The 15,369-nt window shown below is 50.8% G+C and overlaps 1 long non-coding RNA gene across 1 annotated transcript; it reads right to left on the bottom strand.

The window, feature by feature from the left end:
* Positions 1 to 785: 785 nt before the first annotated feature.
* LOC123041341 (uncharacterized) lies at positions 786 to 1,832 on the bottom strand. The gene is made up of 2 exons (XR_006418476.1): positions 1,436 to 1,832; positions 786 to 1,132 (listed from the first exon to the last, which is right to left on the bottom strand). It is a non-coding gene; the product is annotated as an uncharacterized lncRNA (long non-coding RNA).
* Positions 1,833 to 15,369: the final 13,537 nt, after the last annotated feature.

Raw genomic sequence — 15,369 nt, 5'->3', positions numbered from 1 at the left:
ACGCCGCCGCCGAAGGGGCCTCACACTGGGGGAGAGCCACCATGGAGATGTCGCCCGCGGCGCCGGCTTCAAGGTAGCCACTCCATGGGGGTGCGGGATGGAGCACCGTTAGTGTCGGGAGGCCGAGTTAAGTAGAAGGTGTGATGCGATGAGTGTACAACCTCTTTGGTGGCGCCGAGTAGGCCTCGGCTTCATCCGAGGAGTCGGTGAGTATGCTGCGGTTTCGGTGGAGCAGGTTAAGGCGGCGCTGTGGGGATGGAGCAGCCGCGATAGACGAGGCAATCATCGGAGCAGCTCCCTGGAGGTGGAGGACGAGGCGGCTGAACCGGCAGGACGATGAGATGGATGACGGATCCTCATTCGAGGAGGTGGACGAGGGACGTCGAGCTGTTGCGGTGGACGATGTCGTCGGAGAAGAGGCTCCGACTGGGCAGCGATGAGGTGGCGGATGAAGAAGGGTGGAGTTTCGCGGCTGGAGCGGATAGGTTATGGCGGCCTGGGATTTCAAATGGTGAAAAGGGGGCGATGGGAGGGGGTGAACCATGACTAGCCCTGGGCATTCGGTCTTTTCGGTTTGTTCGGTTCGGTCTTTTCGGTCTTCCAAAAATTCGGTCTTCCAGAATTGAAGACCAAAATAATTTCGGTCTTTTCGGTTTTTCACTATTCGGTCTTCGGTCTTTACTATTCGGTCTTCGGTCCCGACCAAATAGACCAAATTAATTTGCTACAACTCATATTCATGTTACTTCTGGTACCAATACATGTTTATATTTGATAGCAGAAAGTAACAATACATGTTTATATGCAACATCAAGTAACAAAGTACAAGTACATGTTTACATTTGAGAGCTAGTAACAATATTCATATGACACAAATTAAGAAGATTCATGATTCATGGTCCAGCAATAAGATTTCAATGCAAAGAAAGAAACAAGATAATAAGCAACATCAGTCCATGGAATACACAAGCAGCAAACCCACTGTTGGTTCGGCATCTTCATCTTCAATAATACTATGCAAAACAGATTCATCTCCTGCTTCTGCAGCTGCTGCTTCTGCATCTGCCTCTGCCTCTACACTCATAAGTGCATCTTCATTCTCATTCAGATCCTCATCATGTTCAGAAAACATCTAAAAAAGAGGACATTGGTCTGTCAAACAACATTGACTTGATCAAATCACAACATAAATATACACCATGTATATATATATTTTCAGGAAACAAGCACAAATACATTACTGTGTATGCAGTACTAAAGTATTGAAGCTGCTAACATTTGACACAAAACAAGCACAAATACAGTGTTCTATTTGTTGTCCCCAAGTGCTAACATTTGACACAAAGCAAGGGCATGTATTGCCTACAAAATACATTCTGTAGCAGTGCTTATTTTCGTGGGAATCACAGGTTTACAGAGAGATGGGGTAGCTCACCTTCAGCTGCGAGTGACCTGGAAGAGGACGGGTAGTGGTGAGTCGTGACGAACTGCAGTGGTTGAACTGGTCGTCGGGAGGTGGAGCACCGGCGGCGGACGGCTGCGAGGCGGTAGAGCGACCGACGGGAGGTTGAGGTTGGCGGCGGCGCGGGGCGACAGTCTTCACCGTCAGGGCCACCGCTTGCAGCGCCCGTCTTCACCTGCCAGGGCCGCCGCTGGGGCGCCGTTCTTCACCGGCTAGGGCCGCCGCTCGGGCGCCGGTTTTCGTTCAGGGGCGCACGGCACGCATCGAGGGAAGCAGCAGGCGGCGGGTAGGGTTAGCAGTGGGAGAACGAGAGATTGGCTGCCCGTGGCTTCTGTGAATCGGGATGTGAGGTCGTGTACTAGACTCTGTAGTTGGGTCTTGTGCGTGACCATTGGGCTTGGCCGGACGGGCCTTAGGATGGGCTTTTATTAATCGGTCTATACGGGCTATTCGGTCCGAAACAAAGCATGACCGATCAGACCGAAACTAGTTTTGTCTTCTATTTGCACAGACCGTTTTTTATTCGGTCTTTTCTAATTCGGTCTTTTCAGGTTCGGTCTCGGTCTTTTCGGGTTCGGTCTTCGGTCTTCGGTTTTTATGCCCGGGGCGAACCATGACTTAGGGACGCGCTTGTCCAAAATGTAAGGTGTGTTACAAAAGTATCCCCCACCGATTTGAACTATCGGCCCTTTCGGCTCAGGGTTAGAAGGGGGATTTCGCGTGCCGGGATTTGGCTGCTGGAATGGAAGACATGGATATGAGGCTGCAGCATCCAGTGGTGGCCCGGCCGCTGAAGTATCTCCTGGAAGGGTGCTCTGCCCAGCGACTCAACCATGTTGTAGATGCCGTGCGAGCCAAGTGCCAAGTTTTAAATCTCCTTTCATCCTCGAAGGTATGAAATTATGGTAAAGCAGGGTAGGGCCTCCATTAACATCCACGGTTGCTCGATCGACCTCGAGTTTTCTTTAGAATTACAGGCTGCTTCACCATAGAACCAATACAACCTCATGCATATGTCAAATGAGAGTCGGAGAAATAGTATGAAAGGCAATTCCCACAACTTAACTAATTTTTTACCATATTCTATCTTAAAACGCTTGATGCTGGTGAATTGGTTGTTTCTTCAGGTTACCAATAGCATGGTCTAATCAATTGAGGCCCAACTTTAACTTGAAAAGTATGGATGACTGTTCACATCATGTTTTCCTTACGAGGGTGAGCACTAGCAAATCTCATGGCTTACAATACCAATTCAACGACTCCAAGTGTGCCCACTCCTTCAATTGCTCCATTCAAAAGGACTCTCAGATGTGGAGCACTGATCTGTAGTTTCAAATTCAGAGATCATAGCAATTTTAAGAAAAAAAATTCAAGCGGACGGGTAAGGTTCAGAAACATAGTGGTTGCAAATTCAGATGACCATAGAACAGGAACACAATCTCGCTGAAGACACAGTAGTTGCAAATTTAAGTTGTACTCCTATTTGGTAAGCTTCATCCTCATGCCCACTAAGAAAGCCCAATCTATTAGTACTAGCCTATGTTTATTTCATATTTTTCTGATTGCAGGATCTTGCTATCACTGCCATACAAGGTAACTAGATAGGTATCTCTCCAAATATACTAATCAGTTTATATTTCTCAATTTTCTAATTATTTTTTATATGCAACAAGTCGGTATCTTGGCTAACAGCATAACACATCAGCCATCACAGGAAATGGCTAGGGCCATTACTGCCATAATGTTCGGTCCTTCTCCATTGGATGTATTAGCCAAGCCCACTGTTTTGGAGCGCCAGGCAATCTGCGATGCCGCTGGCCGTGTATAACTATGTGAATGTGGATTTGCCTAAATGATGCTCTTGAGAGAAGTTTTGGTCATTTACACATTATCTGTGACAGCAAATTTTTAGTATCTCCATCTCAGTTTCCACAATGCTTTCTTGCAAAAAAAAGGGTGTCACAAGGAGTGTGATGAAAGTCCAAGTAAGCTTGCATGTCAAAATTTATATATGCAAATTTTAGGAACCCTCGGTCTCTGGTATAACTGTTCATAATTTGCATTTTTGGAATAAAAGAAGTTCAACAGGTATGTTCCTAATCCACATTTTGTGTCATTGATAGTTATCAATCAACTATCAACAACTTGCTCTCAGGTTCCTTTAATCCATAAGCATATGATACTGCTGCATAACTATGTACTTAAGCCATGGTCAAGTATTGCTCGAACATATGTTACTTCTCCAAAAAATATTTCTTGGTATATATATATCATTTTATACTGAGTCAAATTTTTAGCGTTGGATTTTTGCCAATTTGGATCCAAAAAAGTTACAAAACTATCTCCTCCCCATACACAGCATGTAAACTCACTGCCTTACATTTTCAGGTTAATTATAGTTCCATATGCTTTATCAAGTGAGCTTTCTCCATGTTAATAAATCTACATACACATAGAGGTTGCGCAGGACATCAAGTACATGTGAATTTTTTTTCCTTTTGAGGGCAGAATGGGTCTTCATTCACAAACCATAGCAGTATAGGTACAGTCTGTAGCAACAACCTCACGGACATTAGACGCAATCTCGTGGGCTACAAAGGTTTGACCCATTCTGATCTCAAGAATTAGGAAAACGCAGGAATTTTGCTCCTCATATCACTACAAATAGCACCAAGCCACGACATGCCCTGTCCTTCGTTCTTCAGAACAAAAACAACAAGAAGTTACTTTAAACGGTGATGGTCACACCCACACGACCACATCAAGGCAAGCTCTCTACAAGCACTTCGGAGCTTCAACTTCCTTTGCATAATGACATATAATAAGGACTCTATGTGTATGTGTAATTTTGAAATTAGTTACCAAGGTCTACAACTGATTGCTGCATATGTTCACTAATTCCGCTTTTCTTTCTTTAATGTTCTGACTTGGCTGCATTTTAATGTTGCTTTACTTCCAAAATCGTTCATCTTCCTATTTAATCTTAAACCATGCAGGCTACAAAGTTCCGCAGCAATGCGCGGGGTATTTTCTAGTTACCTTAATAACACATCACATGATTACTATAGAGATAGATATGAACTATGTGTATTAAATGAACTTGAATTCTATTTTTTGATTCTAAATAATAGTACATTTGATGTACTAACTATATATTCATAATCTAAACCATGTTCCATACGTACACCGTGTTTATCACACAAAGTATAGTGTCCCGCCCCCTACATTATGACAAGTATTTAGACCTGAGTTGCAAAAGCCACACATTAGCCCAAATTATAATCAATGTTCTATATTATGATATCTTCTTCAAGTATCCGTATTCATTTTTTTATAATGAATTATGATCTTTGTTCGTCTTTTACACCTTCACGATCCTCTTCTATTTGTAGCTAGCTAGCGCTAACTTAATTTCTATCATGCATGCACACGCCCGCCCCCCTCTCACCCACCCTTAGCGTCCCCTCCATCGCGCATGTTCATTATTTCTCTTTAGGTCGTCCACCCGCGGTGTGTGTAGGCCCCCGGCTCCTTCTTTTCAGCACACACCGGTCGATATACCTCTCTAGCTAAGTGTGCCTACAACAAACACATGTATACTTCCCCTCTTCTCTTCTCACCGTCCATGCCCCCCTATGTCCAATACGGTTCCACGCAGGTGCACACTCCCGCCCCTCTTTATATTGATCACATACTCGCACACTCCTCCACCCTCGACATAGTAGGCCTCTCGCACCACCTCCTAGCCGCACCCCTCTCCCCCTGTCTATCTCTCCGGATCTTATTTGCTTCTAACACATGCAGGCGTGTATATGAACTGATCTCCCTACATATAGCCAGGTCGACTATAATTCGTTTTTCCCAAGCACCGATACACTTACCTCGCTAGTTATGTCTCTCCCTTTCTCGGACACACGACGGTTGATCTTCCTATGTAGTTGCGTATGCTTACCACAACCATATCTTCTCCCCATCATCCTTGCATACCTCCCGACCTGTCTCCCACACGCACGTGCATAGACAGACAGACATCCCCCGCCCTCTCTTATGGATATTGCACTCATACCCTCCGTTTGTCTAGCAGGCCTCTCCCATCATTTGTGAGACGCCACTCCACCACCAACCCTCCGACGCTCTATCTTTGTCTTTCTCCCAGCCTTATTCCTCTGCTACACATATCCATGGATGTCGATCGATCTCCCTCAATACATAGCTAGGTCTCTCTCCTTCCCCACACATATACTAGTCGATCAGTCTCTGCCCCCTCCCCCCACACACACCGATAGTCGAACGTTCTAGGTAGGTATCCATGCCACAGAGAAAAACTGCACCTCTGCCCTCTCAAATTCCAGTAGGCCAGCCGCCCTGTATCTTTGACGTGGGCAAACACAAATTCGATGGCACTCTTTATCGATCGCACAGCCACACACTTCATCCCTGTTTTCAATTCTATCGACATCTCATGTCCATGACTCCATTACACACACATTGCATATGTTACGTTTTTCTGTTTGAGATATCATCAACACATTGCCTCTGTTTCGCACAAACCATCTCTCTCACACCCACCCACGTACGTACCTGCACCTAAAGAAGAAGTGCACGCAGGACGCATGTACTCACGTCTCGTTCCCGGCCACACCCGCGCGGGTACACGGTCGAGTTTGTTTCTGTACGAAAAAGGCAGCCCACGTGACAATTTGACGCGTGTAGCGGTTGTTTACTCAAAGGAGGGTCAGGTACCACCCCTAGACGGAACAGAATATAAAATGATTGCCATGGGGAAAATGGAAAAATGGGTTTGTCTCTCGTCAGACCATCTCACACAAGGCGGCTGCGGCCTCTCTCTCTCAGCGTTGGTCAGTGATCCGGTCGCATCCCGTCCGTCGGCGGAATGGGAGGATGTGCATCGTCTCTCCGTTCGACGGTGTTGAGGCAGCACGTCCCGATCTGCGGTACCCGCCGTTCTCTCTGACCAAGCTCCGGCGCGGTAGGGCCTTTGCCACTTGCTTGCTGCCACAGTATGGGCAGATCCCGGCTGCCGGCGCCCTCCTAGTAACATCCCGACGACCCTCAGGTACAGCTTCCTCTGGCCTTCCTCCACTGCCCATCTTTGCACGTTGCTGCATGTGGATCTTCTTTATTTGTTTGCTTAAATCGTATCTCGGCCGGTGTACTTTCCATCTTGCAATCTCGTCCCCAAACCATTTTTAATAAACCACCATGTGCTATCTTTCCTTTATTACAAGGAATATGCTTCTTTTTTGTCGGCGTATGTGTCTTCAACTCGTGTTATTGGGAAGTAATTGTTTCCTTTTGACCTCCTTTTGCAAACAGGGCTATCCATTTTCACCTTGTTGCTATTGCGACCTTTTGGTGAACTGCACAAATCACTTTTTTCTTAAGAGTGTTTTGTGCAGTTTCGCCAAAATGTCACACGGGCAACGTTTTTACATTTCTGTGGGACTGCAGAAAGGGAGATTGGTTTTGCTATCCATGAGGGAGTTCCGGACTAGGGGGTGTCCGGATAGCCGAACTATCATCATCGGCCGAACTCCAAGACTATGAAGATACAAGATTGAAGACTTCGTCCCGTGTCCGGATGGGACTTTCCTTGGCGTGGAAGGCAAGCTTGGTGATACGGATATGTAGATCTCCTACCATTGTAACCGACTCTGTGTAACCCTAGCCCTCTCCGGTGTCTATATAAACCGGATGGCTTTAGTCCATAGGACGAACAACAATCATACCATAGGCTAGCTTCTAGGGTTTAGCCTCCTTGATCTCGTGGTAGATCTACTCTTGTAACCCACATCATCAATATTAATCAAGCAGGACGTAGGGTTTTACCTCCATCAAGAGGGCCCGAACCTGGGTAAAAACATCGTGTCCCTCGTCTTCTGTTACCATCCGCCTAGACGCACAGTTCAGGACCCCCTACCCGAGATCCGTCGGTTTTGACACCGACATTGGTGCTTTCATTGAGAGTTCCTCTGTGTCGTCACTGATAGGCTCGATGGCTTCTTCAATCATCATCAACGATGCAGTCCAGGGTGAGACCTTCCTCCCCGGACAAATCTTCGTATTCGGCGGCTTTGCACTGCGGGCCAATTCGCTTGGCCATCTAGAGCAGATCGAAAGTTATGCACCTGGCCGTCAGGTCAGATTTGGAAGTTTGAACTTCATGGCTGACATCCGCGGGGACTTGATCTTCGACGGATTCGAGCCACAGCCGAGCATGCCGCGCTGTCACGTCGGGCATGATTTAGCTCTGCCGCCGGACAGTACCCTGGAGGCCGCACTCGATCCCGCTCCGATCCCCAATTCGGAGCCGGTCGCGCAGATCGAGGACGGATGGCTAGACATCGCCTCGGGTGCTGCAACCTCTACGGCGATAGAGCCGAACACTGACTTTGTCCCTCATAAAGCTTGTGACTCCAAGGTGCCGGACTCCTCGCCGGACTCCGAACCCCCCGCGCCCGCCCTGATTGAATCCGATTGGGCGCCGATCATGGAGTTCACTACAGCGGACGTCTTTCAACACTCACCTTTCGGCGAAATTTTGAGTTCACTAAAATATCTCTCGTTATCAGGAGAGCCCTGGCCGGACTACGGTCAGGACGGTTGGGATGCGGACGACGAAGAAATTCAAAGCCCACCCACCACCCACTTGGTAGCCGTTGTCGATGATTTAACCGACATGCTAGACTACGACTCCAAGGACATCGACGGTATGGACGACGACACCGGAGACGACCAAGAACCAGCGCCCACTGGGCACTGGATAGCCACCTCATCGTATGACATATACATGGTGGATATCCCAAAAGATGGGAATTGCGAAGGAACAGAGGAGGATGACCCCTCCAAGAAACAGCCCAAGCGCCGGCGTCAACGGTGCCACTCTAAATCCCGCCATAGCAAGAATGAAGATTCCGGCACCGGAGATAATAATACACCAGATAGCGCCGACGACAACCCACTCCAGTAAGATCCAGCGCAGGAGGAAGGGGACGCCAGCCCTCATGAGAGAGCGGCCGAAGAAGAGGTAGAGGACTACATGCCTCCCTCCGGAGACGAGGCAAGCCTCGACGACGACGAATTCGTCGTGCCTGAGGATCCCGTCGAACAAGAGTGTTTTAAACGCAGGCTTATGGCCACGGCGAACAGCCTCAAGAAAAAGCAGCAACAGCTTAGAGCTGATCAGGATCTGCTAGCCGACACATGGACTAAAGTCCTCGCGGCCGAAGAGCATGAGCTTGAACGCCCCTCCAAAAGCTACCCTAAACGCAAGCTGCTCCCCCGATTAGAGGAGGAGGCTTACGAACCCGCATCACCAGGAGACAATACGGCTGACCGACCACCCCGTGGTCGCGACAGAGTGGCCTCTAGGCCCTTCACCAGACCCGTACCCCGGCATCGCTTGAAAAGCACACGGCCACAGGGGAACACTCCGGACATGCGAGATATATTAGAGGATAAGGCAAGACAATCAAGATCGATCTATGGATCGCGTGGGCGTCCCACGATACGTGACGACAATCGTCGCACCGGACACAGTAAGACCGGCCGGGCCGAACAAAATAGACCAAGCTCCCTTGAGCTCCGTCGTGATATCGCCCAGTACAGAGGCGCCGCACACCCACTATGCTTCACAGATGAAGTAATGGATCATCAAATCCCCGAAGGGTTTAAACCCGTCAATATTGAATCCTACGATGGCACAATAGACCCCATGGTTTGGATTGAAGACTATCTCCTTCACATCCACATGGCCCGCGGTGACGATCTTCACGCCATCAAATACCTCCCCCTCAAGCTTAAAGGACCAGCCCGACATTGGCTCAACAGCTTGCCAGCAGAGTCAATTGGGAGTTGGGAGGACCTGGAAGCCGCATTCCTCGATAACTTCCAGGGCACTTATGTGCGACCACCAGACGCTGATGACCTAAGCCACATAATTCAGCAGCCAGACGAATCGGCCAGGCAATTCTGGACACGGTTCTTAACCAAGAAAAACCAAATCGTCGACTGTCCGGATGCGGAGGCCCTCGCGGCCTTCAAGCATAACATCCGCGACGAGTGGCTTGCCCGGCACCTGGGACAGGAAAAGCCGAAATCCATGGCAGCCCTCACATCACTCATGACCCGCTTCTGCGCGGGTGAGGACAGCTGGCTAGCACGCAGCAACAACCTCAGCAAAAATTCTGGCAGTCCGGACTTCAAGGACCGAAATGGCAGGCCGCGTCGCAACAAAAACAAACGCCGCATTAACGGCGATCATATTGAGGATACGGCAGTCAATGCCGGATTCAGAGGCTCTAAACCCGGTCAGCGGAAAAAGCCATTCAAAAGAACTACTCCGGGTCCGTCCAATTTGGACCGAATACTCGACCGCTTGTGCCAGATACACGGCACCCCCGAAAAGCCAGCTAACCACACCAACAGGGACTGTTGGGTATTCAAGCAGGCAGGCAAGTTAATTGCCGAAAACAATGACAAGGGGCTACATAGCGATGACGAGGACGAGACCCAACCGCCGAACAATAGAGGACAGAAGGGTTTCCCCCCACAGGTGCGGACGGTGAACATGATATACGCAACGCACATACCCAAAAGGGAGCGGAAGCGTGCACTCAGGGATGTCTACGCGATGGAGCCAGTTGCCCCGAAGTTCAATCCATGGTCCTCCTGCCCGATCACTTTTGACCGAAGGGACCACCCCACCAGCATCCGCCACGGCGGATTCGCCGCACTGGTCTTAGACCCAATCGTCGATGGATTTCACCTAACCAGAGTCCTGATGGACGGCGGCAGCAGCCTGAACCTGCTTTACCAGGATACAGTGCGCAAAATGGGCATAGACCCCTCAAGGATTAAACCTACCAAAACGACCTTTAAAGGCGTCATACCAGGTGTAGAAGCCAATTGTACAGGCTCAATTACACTGGAAGTGGTCTTCGGATCCCCGGATAACTTCCGAAGCGAGGAGTTAATCTTCGACATAGTCCCGTTCCGCAGCGGCTATCATGCCTTGCTCGGACGTACTGCGTTTGCAAAGTTCAACGCGGTGCCGCACTACGCATACCTCAAGCTCAAGATGCCAGGCCCTCGAGGAGTCATCACGGTCAACGGAAACACTGAACGTTCTCTCCGCACGGAGGAACATACAGCGGCTCTCGCGGCAGAAGTGCAATGCAGCCTCTTAAGGCAATTCTCGAGTCCGGCCTTTAAGCGGCCGGACACAGCTAAGCGCGCCCGGAGTAACTTACAACAAGACCACCTGGCACGTTCCGAGCACGCGTAGCAGTGCGGCCCCAACCCCAGCTCCTGCGAAACGTTAAAGCAGGTCCTTCGCGTACACCATTACGCTCTGAAGATACCATGGGCATGGGGAGAGGGGCACGACCACGATAAACCCAGACTGCGGCTCAACCGCACCAGGGGCTCTCAAGTGTGTCGTTCTTTTTTCTTTTCTTTTTACCTTTTATTTTTTACACACAGGACTCCGTTTGTCAGAGGCCCTGTCCGGCAGCAGATCTGCCGAACTCACGATGCAACAGCCAGGGAAGGATAAAGGCTACAACGAATATACAGGTGGTCTCCGTTACGAGCATTTTTATACACCAATCTGCAGCCTACCCCTGGAGGGGGACATGTTTAACAGTCCCATACCTTGCTTATCGCACTATTTGTATCGTTCTGCATCCGTAGCAGCACTTATTGAATAAAACAATGCAGCACCTTTTTGCTTATAATTGCATTTCCTTTTCATACATATGTTCATTCACGGCATATTGCATTCGTACACTTTGGTACGGCTAATACACATCAGGGGCTTATGTTCCCCGAATCATGGTGTGATGAGTCCGAACACTTTCACAAGTGCGGCACCCCGAACTTATAGCACTATATGCATCGGCTCCGAATCATGTCTTGGGTCAATAGTTGGGTTTGCCCGGCTCCCATGTTTTGGTACCTTACGTTCCGTTATATCGGCTAAGGTAGCACTGGGAGAACCACTGCGATTGCGCCCCAGTTGAGCTGGGTTAACGCCTCAGTGGAGAAAGCTAAAACTGACCGTCATGATGAGGCGAGAGCCGGTCGCTGTTCGAGAGGTTTTTTGCGAGTCCTTAAAGACTTATGCCGCTTAGAGCGAGGAGCCGGATACTGTCCGGCCAAGGCGTGGATAGCGCCCCAAATTCGGCCTTCCGAAGACTAGGGGCTTCGCCGAAATTTAAAATTATAGAATTCTATGGCTAAGTGAGAGTGTTCAAGCATTATAAGTCCGGTTGCCTTGTTCGCTGTGTCGAGCGCCTCCCTAGATGGACCCAAAAATGGGAACAAGAGCGCTCGAGTTTATCCCGAACACCCCAGCACTCGTGGCATGGGGGCTGAAGCCGACGACTTGCCATCTCTCAGATTTGATAAACAGCCGCACAGAAGGTAATATTTTAAATTAACAAGCGTTGCTTAGCGCATATGAACCAAGTTTTCAGCGCACAGGATAACAAAATGCGAGTCTACTCAAATATTACATCTTTGGAGCACTCACCCGCAATAGTGCGGGCGCCCTTCAGCACACTCTTATAATACATCTCGGGCGTGCGATGCTCCTTGCCCTCTGGTGGCGGGTCCGTCACGAGCTTCTGGGCATCCATCTTGCCCCAGTGCACCTTTGCGCGGGCAAGGGCCCGGCGGGCACCTTCAATACAAGCGGAATGCTTGATGACTTCAACCCACGGGCACGCATCCACCAGCCGCCGCACTAGGCCGAAGTAGCTCCCAGGCATGGCCTCCTTAGGCCACAGCCAAACTATGAGGCCCTTCATGGCCTGTTCGGCCGCCTTGTGGAGCTCGACCAGCTGCTTCAGCTGGTCGCTAAGGGGCACCGGATGTCCGGCCTCAGCATACTGAGACCAGAAGACCTTCTCCGTCGAGCTCCCCTCCTCGGCCCGGTAGAATGCGGCAGCATCGGACACGCTGCGAGGAAGATCTGCGAACGCTCCTGGAGAGCTCCGAATTCGGGTAAGCGACAGGTAATTAACACTCACATGCTTACTTTGCATGAAAAATGCCTTACCCGCTGCTATTTTCTTTACCGCCTCGATCTCCTGGAGGGCCTTGTAGGCTTCGGCCTTAGCGGCTTTGGCACTCTCAAGAGCCGTTGCAAGCTCAGACTCTCGAGTCTTCGAGTCACGCTCCAGGCTCTCATGTTTCTTCACGAGATCCTGGAGCTCTTGTTGTACCTCCGCCACCCGCGCCTCCTGTTTCTCTCGCTCGGTGCGCTCCGCAGCCGCATTGCGTTCGGCCGCGGCCACCGCCTCTTTCAGGGTCGCCACCTCGTTAGTGGCCCCTGCAATACCCAAGTTATCCTTGTCATTTTTCTTGCAACCAAATCCTTTTCTGTAAGGTGCAATTTTCATAAGGTATTACTCACCTTCTTTTTCCTCGAGCTGCTTCTTGGCACGGCCGAGCTCGTTCTCGGACCGCTCGAGGTTTTCCTTCAAAGTATTGACCTCCGCAGTCAGTGCGGCGGAGGTCAGCAGCACAGCCTGCAATCCCATATTGACATATTTTCATGACTCCTGCGTTTATCTTTCTAAAGATCCTCAGTCCGGCTTTTCTTTCCGAACACCGAACCGAGCATCAGGGGCTACTGTCTATGCGGTACCATTTTACATATATTGAAATTCTTACCTCAAAGCCTGTTAGAAGGCTGCTGCAGGCTTCGGTCAGCCCGCTCTTGGCGAGCTGAACCTTCTGAATCACCACACTCATAACAGTGCGGTGTTCCTCTTCGATGGAGGCGCCGTTGAGCGCCTCCAGCAAATTATCCGGCACCTCCGGTTGGACGGAGGCAGCCGGCGTCGCGGTCTTGCCCTTCTTACGAAGGGGTCGCCCGCCGGACTCCGGAGCCACTGTGGCCTCCGGGGCCGAGTCCGGTGCAAAGTCCGGGAGGTTGTCCTGTGACACCTCCGGGGCCTCCTCCTCCTGGTAGGTCCCTTCCTGGGACCCCACCTCGGCGTCGTCCGCGGCACGGGGGGTGGAGGCAGTCGGAAGGGAATCCATATCCGACGCACCCAAGGACCCGCTCGACGAAACGGGAAGATCATCCTTGGGCGGACTGCAGGGTTGTATGCGGCATTAGAAAGACATTATGTGGCGAAAAGAAAAAAACCTTGAAGTTATTCGGGAGTCCGGATACTTACGATCTCGCCAGGGGCTTGGCCCTTGGAGGCCAGTCCTCGTCGTCGTCACTGGCGTTGGCGGAGCAGTCCGGGGGAAGAGTTTTTCCCCTCTTGGACCCTTCGGCCTCCCTTGTTGGGGAGGCCTTCCTTTTCTTCCCTCCCCCCGCTGGGGGAGAGGCTTTCTTCTTCTCCTCCTCGCCTTGGTGGGAGGAGTCGGCCTCGGATTCATCATCCGATAGCACCTGAAAACGGGAACTCTTCCGAGTCCCCGTGGCCTTCTTCTTGGCCTTCTTCTCTAGCACCACGTGGGGTGCCGGAGCCAGCAGCCCTGTTAGGCGGGCGTCAGCTGGGTCCTCTGGCAATGGGGCCGGACAGATAGCCTGTGCGGCCTTCTTCAACCAGTCCTGTCAAAGAAAAGGGAGTTTAGATCCCGCATAGAGTCAAACTATGGAAAACAAGCGTCCCTTAAAGGACAAAATAACTTACCTCATCAGCTGGACGCTCCAAGCTGAATCCGCGATCTTCGGTAGCGGATGTGGGAGCCTCGGCGCCTTTGAACAGCACCTTCCAGACCTCTTCGTACATAGTGTCGAAGAGCCCATTCAAAGTCTGGTGCTGCGCCAGATCGAACTCCCACATATTGAAGCCCCGTTGTTGGCACGGGAGAATCCGGTGGATGAGCATGACCTGGACTACGTTGACAAGCTTGAGCTTCTTGTCCACCAGCTTCTGGATACAGGCTTGGAGTCCGGTCAGCTCCTCCGAATTCCCCCAGATCAGGCCACTCTCTTTCCAGGAGGTGAGCCATGTAGGGATGCCGGATCTGAATTCGGGGGCCGCTGCCCAATCGGCGTCACGCGGCTCGGTGATGTAGAACCACCCCGATTGCCACCCCTTGATGGTTTCCACGAAAGTGCCTTCCAGCCACGTAACGTGGGACATCCTGCCCACCATGGCGCCTCCGCACTCCGCTTGGCTGCCCTTCACAACCTTCGGCTTGACACTGAAGGTCTTGAGCCACAAGCCGAAGTGGGGCTGGATGCAGAGGAAGGCCTCGCACACGACGATAAACGCCGAGATGTTGAGGATGAAATTCGGGGCCAGATCATGGAAATCCAGGCCGTAGTAGAACATGAGCCCCCGGACGAAGGGATGAAGTGGGAAGCCCAGTCCGCGGAGGAAATGGGGAAGAAACACTACCCTCTCATGGGGCCTGGGGGTGGGGATGAGCTCTCCCTCGTCGGGGAGCCGATGCGCGATGTCGCTGGACAAGTATCCGGCGTCGTGCAGCTTCTGGATCTGCCCCTCCGTGACGGAGGAGGGCATCCACTTGCCTCCCACTCCGGACATAGTTGGAGAAGGTTAAGGTGAGAAGTGCGGACTTGGGCGCTGGAGCTCGAGTTCGCAGAGATGGATAAGCCAAGGAGGAAGAAGGCGCAGGTAAAAAGGTTGGATCTTTATCCCCTTATATGGGCGGACAGAAACACGCGTCCCCACCGGCCTGGTAAAACTCCCTTATCTCCCAAGCGTCACAATCAATGGCGCGGTTGGGTTACCCACGCCCGTATTGATGGGAATCCCGGAATAAGGGGAACACGATCTCTGCTTCGACAAGACGTGCCAAGGAAACCGCCTCGCTAAACGCGCTGAGGTGGAACAATAAAAACAATTCGAGTAAAGGCTTGGAAGTGGTGTGACGTCACGCCACAGAATACG

The sequence above is a fragment of the Triticum aestivum genome, chromosome 2B, assembly GCF_018294505.1.
Source record: "Triticum aestivum cultivar Chinese Spring chromosome 2B, IWGSC CS RefSeq v2.1, whole genome shotgun sequence".
NCBI classification, from domain to species: domain Eukaryota; kingdom Viridiplantae; phylum Streptophyta; class Magnoliopsida; order Poales; family Poaceae; genus Triticum; species Triticum aestivum.
Note: the sequence above shows the minus strand (reverse complement) of the source record. Positions and strands in the feature narration are given on the sequence as shown.